The 11,237-nt window shown below is 47.5% G+C and overlaps 2 protein-coding genes and 1 long non-coding RNA gene across 3 annotated transcripts in view; 2 read left to right on the top strand and 1 right to left on the bottom strand.

Moving 5' to 3' along the window:
* LOC134624777 (zinc finger protein 492-like) overlaps positions 1-11,237 on the top strand; it is a 264,689-nt gene that overhangs the window by 199,365 nt on the left and 54,087 nt on the right. The gene's annotated exons all lie outside the window — the stretch shown is intronic.
* LOC134624774 (zinc finger protein 665-like) overlaps positions 1-11,237 on the bottom strand; it is a 183,040-nt gene that overhangs the window by 52,646 nt on the left and 119,157 nt on the right. The gene's annotated exons all lie outside the window — the stretch shown is intronic.
* Positions 1-11,237, top strand: part of LOC135932740 (uncharacterized) — a 57,577-nt gene that overhangs the window by 39,983 nt on the left and 6,357 nt on the right. Inside the window, exon 2 of the long non-coding RNA XR_010573623.1 lies at positions 10,813-10,918. This is a non-coding gene — a long non-coding RNA (uncharacterized LOC135932740). The remainder of the gene's footprint in view (positions 1-10,812; positions 10,919-11,237) is intronic.

Raw genomic sequence — 11,237 nt, forward strand, 5'->3', positions numbered from 1 at the left:
TCTTTACACCAAAACTTTCCCGACCGAGGGAGTTTTCCCGACTGAGAGAGTTTTCCCGACCGAGAGTCCCGACCGAGAAAGTACATTTGGTGTACACATTTTAAATTTTGAGCTCGATGCACCAACTCAGTGGAGGTCTCTTCGAGCAAAGTATACTGATAGTTTGACCTTAACAGAGAGGGCAAGCTGTAGGCAAGAGCAAACCCAAGCGGAAGAAGAAATTGAAGCGATGCCCGAGCCTGTTGCAGACTCTGAAGAAGAGTCTTTAGCCACAGCAATAACTGCGTCTTTCAATAAACCTCAACCGGAGCCTCAGCCAGAGCCTTCAACTTCAACTTCCTCCGCGCTAGCCACTGTGGGGTCACATGGGACATGTGCTGACTTGTGTGTGTTGTTGTGAACTTAGACAGATGTACATGTTAAGCTGCGGACATGTTTCCTTTGAGGCATGCATCAAGGAGAACGTGAGGGTAACTGGGAAACGAATGTGTTTTATGTGTAAGGTAGAATGCGCATTTTATCGACCGGTGCACACCAGCTGCGTGTCAGATGTTACCTGCGTTGACTGTAACCAGCGCAGAGTGTACATGATGCTATGCGGTCACGCGACCTGCGCGTGTGTGAACAAAGCTTGTTCAGAATGTAACACCAAACATACCGTGAGAAGTTTCTGTGAATGGATTGACAAACTAACAGCTTATCTGTGTGTATGATACATAAAAAACCTACTACAAGTATAGTAGATGTATTGCCATTACAAGTATTGCCATTATGAGTTTGGCTACTGCATCCAACATATTTTTGTATAATAAAGAACCACAAGTATTTCTACTACAAGTGTTATATTTGTGTATAATAAAAACTATTCTAAAATGGTGAATGTCAGTTACATTCTGTATAACATTCATTTATTGTACTGTGTAACAACATACATATTCAAATGTGATGGGCACAATCATTAACCACACAGTCTCTGTGTCTGCAAAGGCATCGGTTTATTGCAGTGTTTAAGAACATACAGATAAAATTGTACACAGTTAAGAAGAGCATAAACTAAACGCAAAGGGTATGTGATGGGCACAATCATTAACCACACAGTCTCTGTGTCTGCAAAGGCATCTGTTTATTGCAGCGTCTAACAACATACAGATACAATTGTGTGCAGTTGAGAAGAGCGTATTTTTTTAAAAAAAAAAGCAAAGCATACAGCTGTACACAAAAGAAAACAATACTTTGATCATAATGTAAAAGCAAACCGTACCGCTGTACACAAAAGACATCCAAGTGAACAACACTTTGCATTTCCCAAAGTGACACTCGTGTACATGAGCTAGTTTTTTGGCGTGAGGCACTTGCTTTTCTTAAGAAGCTGGAGATCTGCGCAGCAGGGCATACTTGCGGTTGAAAAAACCTCGGTTGAACTAAGAGATCGAGTGGAGATGCTCTGCCTGGTGGTTAGTCGATCAAGATCGCAACGAAGCGATAACTTCCTTACGTGTCAAGTACAGTTGGTTCACAAGGATTTGCATTCGACTTCTTGTTGTTGATCAGAGGCAAGGGAACCACATTGAAATACGCAATCGGTGCAGACGACACGTACACACGATACATCCTATTGTCTACCGCGCAGTCGCCTCACCAGCTTACGTTCCCAGACATGCAATCGCTCATACGTTATTGTATGAAGGATGTGAGCAAGCTTTCAGATGGCAAAGAAGACTACGACATGATCAGAGAACTGCAATGTCACCAGACTCAAAGCGCCGATCAGATCAAGTTCTGTGATAAGCTCGAAGGCTTAAAACTGAGATCAGATCCGCATTGCGAGGTAATAGACCGGCGTACAGACCTCAGAGGGCCACCTGTCGTTCACAGGAATCTAAAACCTAGAATGCGTAATACAGACACAGTGTTCCCGAGGCTGGCGTCGGACAATCCGCCTGTTGTTCACAGAAGCGGGGCTGTACAACCTACGGATTTCAGAGCACCACCTGTTGACAGGGATCTAAATCCCAGGACGTGCAATAAAGACAGTGTTCCCGAGGTCGGCGTCAGACAATCCACCTGTCGTTCACAGAAACTTGAAGCCGAATAATGACAGTCCCACACTCTTCGCCGAAGCGACACCCCGGCCTCTGCCTGTTAGAAACACCAGCTCATCTGGAAAGGACCCTGTCGGATTCGGGGAGGGTTACACTTTGCTGGCAGCTTATTATAACTACGGGAACAACAGTCCAAAGTGAACCAAGATCCAGTCAAACGCAACCGCCATGAAGACGGAGCACCTGTAGGATCCGGAATCCATCAGATACGTTACTGGACCCCTAAAGCTAAGGGTAGCATTAACGATCGTGAGCCCTACGAGTAAGAACACAGCTGTGACACGGACTCTTGATTCTCCCGCACCCATTGTATTAGTGTTTGTGAAGACACGTGAAGATAGAAGTGAAATGTTACACTTTTGTCTGTATGATATTGAACGACACAGTGCTGGCAAAGTATTACATTTCTTTATTTAGGTAAAGTTCACAAGTCAAGGTACATCACCAATACATGCAGGCTAGTTCGCTAACCAACAAGCTACGGGTTACCATTATTCCCAATATAGGTCGAGAATGTCCGAATGAGCTTAAAGTGGCGACAACGGGTCACCTTGAGGCGTCGTGCTATAAGACGTCGGGTTACACGACTAGGCCACGGTGCAAAGAATCCACGTCGCTAATATGTTGTATTTAGCATACTCAGTCAAAGCGAAGCCTCTGTTGATCACATCGACCAGCCAGTATGCATCCAACAGGTCTCATCACCCCAGTGATCCTGGTCTATGTGACATCGTGTGGAGCTACTTCAGAAGAAGGCCCATTCTGGATAGCTCTGTACAACTGTAACTAACGACTACATGTACATATTGAATGTGCACCAAATTTCAAGTAATAAGAGTGGATGAATTACTCAAATGTGATGCGGCTTATCGTAGGTGTGCTAATTGTGAAGTGCAACTTATTTCAAATAAACACCTTGTGTATACATGACAAATGAGCGTCAATGTGTTTCCTTACACATGCAGCCACAGATTATATAGCTGAAATTCATCTAAAAGGTGAGTGTTTCCAAGTGTCCAATGTGATGCACAACACCGCACACGAACATGAAATGTGAACACTTTTATTCAAGCAAGGTAGTTACAAGTATGCCACAACAGTTTATTTTTATTGCAATCAAGCGCACCCGATATAATCATAGGTCGGTCAGGAGAATCATATGGCGGTCGGAAGACCGAGCGCGGTGTCGATATTGAACTGTACAAAATATTGGCCTGCACGAAACTAGGAGAAAAATTTAAATGGGCGTGGTATCCACGGAGGGAAATGATGATGCACGGGGGGGCATACCATTAGGGACATGCGCAACAGGGGAGTGCGTTTTTAAAACGCCCCCCTGTGGCTGAATTTTTTTTTACAATATCAACAAACTGTCCGTGTTTCAGGCGCTCGATCCCTTAACCCTTGTGCACCCTGGACCAAAAAAAAAAAAAAAAGGGAGGGGGGGGGGGGGGTCACACAGACCCCGGCAGCGCAGACCCAGGTCTCGTCGCGAAACAGGGCCCCGGCTCGGGGTGGGGGCGGATGGGGGTCAGGTGGACCCCCTGCTATAGCGGGTCTCGTCACAGCGTCGGACAAAGGCACCTAATCGGCTGTAACCCTCCATCGATCGGGTAAGTTACGATGGCAAACCTTGGGGTCTGGAGGGACCCCCAAGCGCCAAGGCAACAACTCTCAACTTCACATCATCATCTTCATCATCATCATCATCGTCTCCTTCTCGAGAGTGTTCACGTAAACCGGCCTCAGTGAGGACCTCGGACTCTCCCTGCCTGCTAGTCCTCCTACCTCCTTCCTCTTGGTTCTCCTGCTCCTCGCAGGGTAGGGCTTAGCCTTACGGGCCCCGGGTTACGCGTAAACCGGCCTAAGTGAGGACCTCGGACCTTCCATGCCTGCTGGTCCTCCTTCCTCCTTCTGCTCCATTCTCCTGCTCCTCGAAGGCGAGCACCTTGCCGGATGGGCCCCGGTTTACGCATAAACCGGCCTAAGTGAGGACTGGGGTAGCTCTCTACTCCGTGGGTACTCTGTGACCACTTAGTAATGGCGATGGGGTATTTCGCAACCCCAATGCACGTTCGTAAGTTACGATGGGAAACACTAGGGTCTGGAAGGACCCCCAAGCGCCACGGCAACTCTCAACTTCATATCATCATCTTCATCATCATCATCATCATCGTCTCCTTCTCGGCAGTGTTCGCGTAAACCAGCCTAAGTGGGGACCTCGGACTCTACCTGCCTGCTAGTCCTCCTACCTCCTTCTGCTCTGTTCTGCTGCTCCTCGAAGGCAAGCACCTTGTCGGATGGGCCCCGGGTTATGCGTAAACCGGCCTAAGTGAGGACCTCGGACTCTCCCTGCCTCCAAGTCCTCCTTCCTCCTTCTGTTCCGTTCTCCTGCTCCTCACAGGGGAGCGTTTAGCCGGATTGGCCTCGGGTTACGCGTAAACCGGCCTTCGAGAGGAGCAGGGATGTTCTCTACTCCACGATTACTATGGGGTCAAAGCGTACCCACGATGGGGTATTTCGCCACCCCAATACACATTCGTGAGTTACGATGGCAAACACTGGGGTCCGGAGAGACCCCGAACCGCCGGAGGAAACAACTCTCAACTTCACATCATCATCATCATCATCATCATCATCATCATCGTCGTCTCCTTCTCGGCAGTGTTCGCGTAAACGGGCCTAAGTGAGGACCTCGGACTCTCCCTGCCTCCAAGTCCTCCTTCCTCCTTCTGCTCGGTTCTCCTGCTCCTCACAGGGGAGCGTTTAGCCGGATGGGCCTCGGGTTACACGTAAACCGGCCTTCGAGAGGAGCAGGGATGTTTTCAACTCCACGATTACTATGGGGTCAAAGTGTACCCACGATGGGGTATTTCGCAACCCCAATACACATTCGTGAGTTACGATGGCAAACACTGGGGTCTGGAGAGACCCCGAACCGCCATTCGTGAGTTACGATGGCAAACACTGGGGTCCGGAGGGACCCCGAACCGCCGGAGGAAACAACTCTCAACTTTAGATCATCATCATCATCATCATCATCATCATCATCGTCGTCGTCGTCTCCTTCTCGGCAGTGTTCGCGTAAATGGCCCTAAGTGAGGACCTCGGACTCTCCCTGCCTCCAAGTCCTCCTTCCTCCTTCTGCTCCGTTCTCCTGCTCCTCACAGGGGAGCGTTTAGCCGGATGGGCCTCGGGTTACGCGTAAAACGGCCTTCGACAGGAGCAGGGATGTTCTCTACTCCACGATTACTATGGGGTCAAAGCGTACCCACGATGGGGTATTTCGCAACCCCAATACACATTCGTAAGTTACGATGGCAAACACTGGGGTCTGGAGGGACCCCGAACCGCCATTCGAAAGTTACGATGGCAAACACTGGGGTCCGGAGGGACCCCGAACCGCCGGAGCAAACAACTCTCAACTTCAGATCATCATCATCATCATCATCATCATCATCATCATCAATGTCTCCTTCTCGGCAGTGTTCGCGTAAACCGGCCTAAGTGAGGACCTCGGACTCTCCCTGCCTCTCCATCCTGCGACCTCCTTCTGCTCCGTTCTCCTGCTCCTCGCAGGTGAGCGCTTTGCCGGATGGGCCTCGGGTTACGCGTAAATGGGCCTAAGTGAGGACCTCGGGCTCTCCGTTGCTCCTCGTCTTCCTTGCTCCTTCTCCATCATTCTCCTGCGCCTCGCTAGTGAAAGAGCAGCTGTTTGGTCTGCCTATTACGCGAACACCATCCTCCGTTTGGACTTCAGACACTCCTTGCCTCCTCCTCATCCTTGCTCCCTCTACATCATTCAGATGCTCCTCGCTAGCGTACGCTTAGGTCTCCGGAGGGCCGGTTTCGCGAACACCCCCCTTCGGTGAGGACCTCGGGCTTTCCGTGCCTCCGTGTCCTCCTTGCTTTCTCTCCATCATTCTCAAGTGCCTCGCTAGTGAAAGCGCAGCTGTTTGGCCTGCCCATTACGCGAACACCGCCCTCTGTTTATGCTCCTCGCTAGCATACGCTTATGTCTGCGGAGGGCCGGTTTCGCGAACACCCCCTTCGGTGAGGACCTCGGGATCTCCGTTGCTCCGCGTCCTCCTTGCTCCTTCTCCTTCGTTCTCATGCGCCTCGCTAGTGAAAGCGCAGCTGTTTGGCCTGCCCATTACGCGAACACCGCCCTCTGTTTATGCTCCTCGCTAGCATACGCTTATGTCTGCGGAGGGCCGGTTTCGCGAACACCCCCTTCGGTGAGGACCTCGGGATCTCCGTTGCTCCGCGTCCTCCTTGCTCCTTCTCCTTCGTTCTCATGCGCCTCGCTAGTGAAAGAGAAGCTGTTTGGCCTGCCTAGTACACGAACACCGCCCTCGGTTTATGCTCCTCGCGAGAGTGGGCTGAGGTCTGCGGAGGGCCTATTACGCGAACACCGCCCTCCAGTTGGACCTCGGGCTCTCCGTTGCTCCTCGTCCTCCTTGCTCCCTCTACATCCTTCTCAAGCGCCTCACACCGCCCTCCGTTTATGCTCCTCGCTAGCGTACGCTTATGTCTGCGGAGGGCCGGTTTCTTGAACACCGCCATCGGTGAGGACCTCTGGATCTCCTTTGCTCCTCGTCCTCCCTGCTCCCTCTCCTTTGTTCTCAAGTGCCTCGCTAGTGAAAGCGAAGCTGTTTTGCCTGCCTATTACGTGAACACCGCCCTCCAGTTGGACCTCGGGCTCTCCGTGTCTCCTCCTCCTCCTTGCTCCCTCTCATTGTTCTCAAGTGCCTCGCTAGTGAAAGAGCAGCCGTTTGGCCTACCCATTACGTGAACATGGCCCTCCATTTATGCTCCTCGCGAGCGTACGCTTAGGCCTGCGGATGGCCGGTTTCGCGAACACCGCCCTCTAGTTGGACCTCGGGCTCTCCGTTTCTCCTCGTACTCCTTCCTCCCTCTACATCTTTCTCAAGCGCCTCGCTAGTGAAAGAGCAGCTCTGTGGCCTGCCTACTACGCGAACACCGCCCTCCGTTTGGACTTCAGACACTCCTTGCCTCCTCCTCATCCTTGCTCCCTCTACATCGTTCTCAAGTGCCTCGGTAGCGTACGCTTAGGTCTGCGGAGGGCGGGTTACGCGAACACCACCATTTTTGAGGAACCCAGTACCTCCTACACACACACACACACACACCCACACACAGACACACACACACACACACACACACACACACGAGGCAGTGAGGAGGAGAAGGAGGTTGTTGCTACGCCTGCATCGCGAAACCAGGGCTCATTGTGTGCGCGCCCGGAGTAGCTACGGGGAAACACGTGGGACAACCGACCAGTTTGGGGTCATGGTTTATTCAACGCGTATTTTTGGTGTGGTTTAACTTGGTAATCTGATCTGAAAGACTTTCCCTGAATGTGCCTTAATTTCACCTCTTTTTCCTTTCTCCTTTTCTTAGCTTACTGAAAATGTTGGCGACCAAAGGCCGGATTCAGGGACGTGTGCTGCTTGTGCTACTCGCGTTACGTGGGCAAACTGCTCGCTGTCATCATCGATACAAAGGTAAAGTGCAATCCCAGGGTTGTGTGCTGCTTGTGGTACTCGCTTTATGTAGACAAACTGCTTGCTGTCAACATCGATACAAAGATAACAAAAGAATAGCCTAGTGTAACGTAGTGTTTCATGTTTTGTTTTGTTTTTTTCTAGAATGATTCAAATGTAACCATCGTTTCCCCAACCCCGCAGGCTCTGCGACCCGTGAAGAACTGAGACTCCTTCTGGTCGGTATAACAGGCTCGAGAAAGAGTGCGTCCGGAAACACCATCCTGGGGGATGCGTACGCTTTCAAAGAGGACGTTTCGCCCGAGTCTCTCACCGACAGCTGTCTCAGAAAAGAGGCAGAGGGCGACAAACTGGTGGGAGAGGATGTGGTGAAAATCGGCCAGCTGCGGCTGGTCACAGAGTGTTACAAAGGAGATTACTGAGATTCATTTGTAACAAAAGGCTGATTCTTTCAATGCACGCATCCTACGGTGAGATTTATATCATGTATTCACAGCCACCAGAGGCGCTGTACAGCACCGAGTGCCTGAAACACAGACAGTTTGTTGATATTTTTTTAATGTAAACCTTCTTTTTTTTTCATGTAAACCTGTTCTTGACATATCTACTGAGATTCGTTTGTCTTGAAAGGCTGATTCAACCCCGTTGTTGACTTTTATTTTGCCTTCCAGATTGCCTCAGTTGTATCGTGAGTGTAATTTCAAATAAAATAAAATAAAACTCAGAAGCATCTGTGTGTTGTATTCTTCTTCTTCTTCTTCTTCTTCTTCTTCTCATTATTATTATTATTATTATTATTATTATCATTATTATTATTATTATTGTGATTATGCTTCATTTTCATGTGCTGGGGTATCAATGACCCCCATGGTGCCACAGCAGCTTCTGTGCGTGGTCCCCAAGTGCTACGTTTTCTTTCCCGATCCCCTGACGAACCCATTAGAATCGCTCTGGGGCACTCTTCGACCCCAAATGATCATTCTGGGTTTTTTTAACATTTTCATTCACCGGTCTCTACTGAGGTTGGGGTACTCTGGGACCCCCGGGGTCTGGGGCTGCCCCGAAGGGAAGCATGAGGGTTAACATTTTCATTCACCGGTCTCTACTGAGGGTGGGGTACTCTGAGACCCCCGGGGTCTGGGGCTGCCCCAAAGGGGAGCATGAGGGTTAAAGCAACAAAACAACCTGAAGAGCCGGTTCGGAGCTGTAAGAGCCGGCTCTTTTTAGTGAGCTGAGCTGAAAGAGCCGGCTCTCTAAAAAGAGCTGGAAATCCCATCACTAATGTAGAGGACCCAAAATTCAGACAAAATGGAATGTGGAACGAAACTTGAATTAACAAAAAGCGAGCCGTTTAATGACGCTGGTAAAGGAAAAAAAAAGGTACAACAAAGGGCAAGACAAACTGAAGTAAAACTAACATTAACCTAAACTGGAAGAACTAAACACACAACATGAAAAACTTGCACATGAAATCTAGAAACATGGCATGGAAAATTCATTGTTTATCTGATCAAGAACAAGAAACAAAGAATCTGTTAGTCTCACTCATTTAAACCCTCTGCTGCATTCTGTTCAACATTGCTATCATTCAATCATCTTTCCTAATATAATATTAGTCCACTAGTTCATATATCGCTTCTCATCTCACTAAGTGAACCGAACAAGATGATAAAATCAGAAACACAGGCTTAAAATGCCATCTGCTATTCATGAGCATCATTGCATGTGTGTGTATGTGTTCAAACATTCTGTGCTTATGTATGTCGTTTTAATTACTTTCCCCTTTTTCTGAAACAAATCTCTGTTTACTACACCTTCTTGTTTCAGAAACATCTAAAGAAGAAAGTCTCTATTGTAGTCAGGCACAGCTAAATTCTGTTTGTGAGTTAACCTAGCCAACCACACTGTGTGTTGTTAACACCTTCAGCATGGACCCCCTCGTAATGTGTGCCACTTCCTCTATGTCCTCTATTTGTACCACCATATGGAGAACCACGAGAGCCACACACATCAAAATACAGAATTCTTAGATGCTTAGATGATGAATTGTAGAATAAATTCTCCATTTGTGAAATAATTTTAGAATTCCACATTAACAAAGTGAGTTTTGAAATGTTTTTTACAAACCTCATTATCATCCTAGGGGAGCTAGGATGGTAATGAGGTGCTTGGAAATGTTGTAGGTGGCTGAGTTTATACTGCTACAATTGAGACTGATCGGGACTCCGTCTTTGTGGATCTATGGAAGTCCATATATACAGGGTGTAGCATCCCCTGGGTAAAGGCGGTGATATGGATGGGGTCAAGGGTTTTTCCCTTTCAAGTTCTTGTAGGCAACTGATGACTGTCTTTTTGTAGTTGCTTCTGGGGTTTGTTAGAATCTCCCTGTTCTTTCGATCTTTGGGCTGAAGGAAGGACAATGCTCAATCAACAATTACGTTATTACACACAATTCAACACTTTTGAGCACAAACCATCATGATGGGGAGACATGCATGCAGAGGGTCACAGCAAATCTCAAACCGGTGGAGGGTCACTCAAACTCTTACAGCCTTAGTGGCCCCCACCTAGTCGTGAAAGCCTAAACATTCACATTCTTTCTCTCACACGGCACCTAAGTTATGACCTCGGCTCCCTTTGCAGTCTGTTCTGTTCTTTTCTAATCAGACAAATAAGGTGATGACTCTCTAAAAACAGTATTTCTTATACCCCAGCAGTATAATGCATCATAAAACAATATCATTCATTCACCATTAATCAGCAGTCTAATGTGATCTCCAAAAGTTGATTCTGTTCATCTGGACGTAGCGTTTTGTGGGAGAAACGTTTCGTCACTCATCCAACTGACTTCTTCAGTCCAGATGAACAGAATCAACTTTTGGAGATTTACTTTCCTGGATGATTGAGAATGCATCAAGACGTCTAATGCGATACAAATCGGTTTAATAGGTGTAATAATTATCACCTTCTATTAATTCAGGAGAATAATGCAAACTAAAACTACATAATAATCTCACTGTCTTTAATTAGAGGTATAACATGGCATAAGATAACAACACAATCTCACAGGTTTCACCTTCAAGCTTCATAGGTATTGTTGTCACTGAGGAGTTTAGTCATGTTTATTTGCTCTGCTTCTTTTGTCAGAGATAAAATACAAATAAATACTTTTTGTGTCCCAGCTGAGTAACGGGAGGAGGAGAGTCTGGTGGTGCAGCAGAGGAACATTTTCAGCCATTTGGACTCAGCTGAGCCACTACAGAGGAAACAATGACTTCAACACAAAAGGTGAGAAAAACATCACAGTTACACTGTTATTGAAACTGTGTGTACAGCTGGTTGTTTTTTAAAAACCCATCAACAGCAGCTTTATCTTTTCCATCCTGGGCTCCTCCATATATACAGAATCTACATTCACAGCCAAAAACCACAGAAGTTACAAGAAAATACAAAGATCATGTTTTCTCTACACACATTGAAACAACAATATCATAAGTTGAACTCAATTTTTGTCTGAAGTAAAAGAGTTTCTCTACTGAGATCAATATTTCTTCAATAATGTCGTTTTCATTACAACTCTCATTGTAGCACATCATTGTAATGTGAT

Source organism: Pelmatolapia mariae, linkage group LG3_W (assembly GCF_036321145.2).
Source record: "Pelmatolapia mariae isolate MD_Pm_ZW linkage group LG3_W, Pm_UMD_F_2, whole genome shotgun sequence".
Classification (NCBI taxonomy): Eukaryota; Metazoa; Chordata; class Actinopteri; order Cichliformes; family Cichlidae; genus Pelmatolapia; species Pelmatolapia mariae.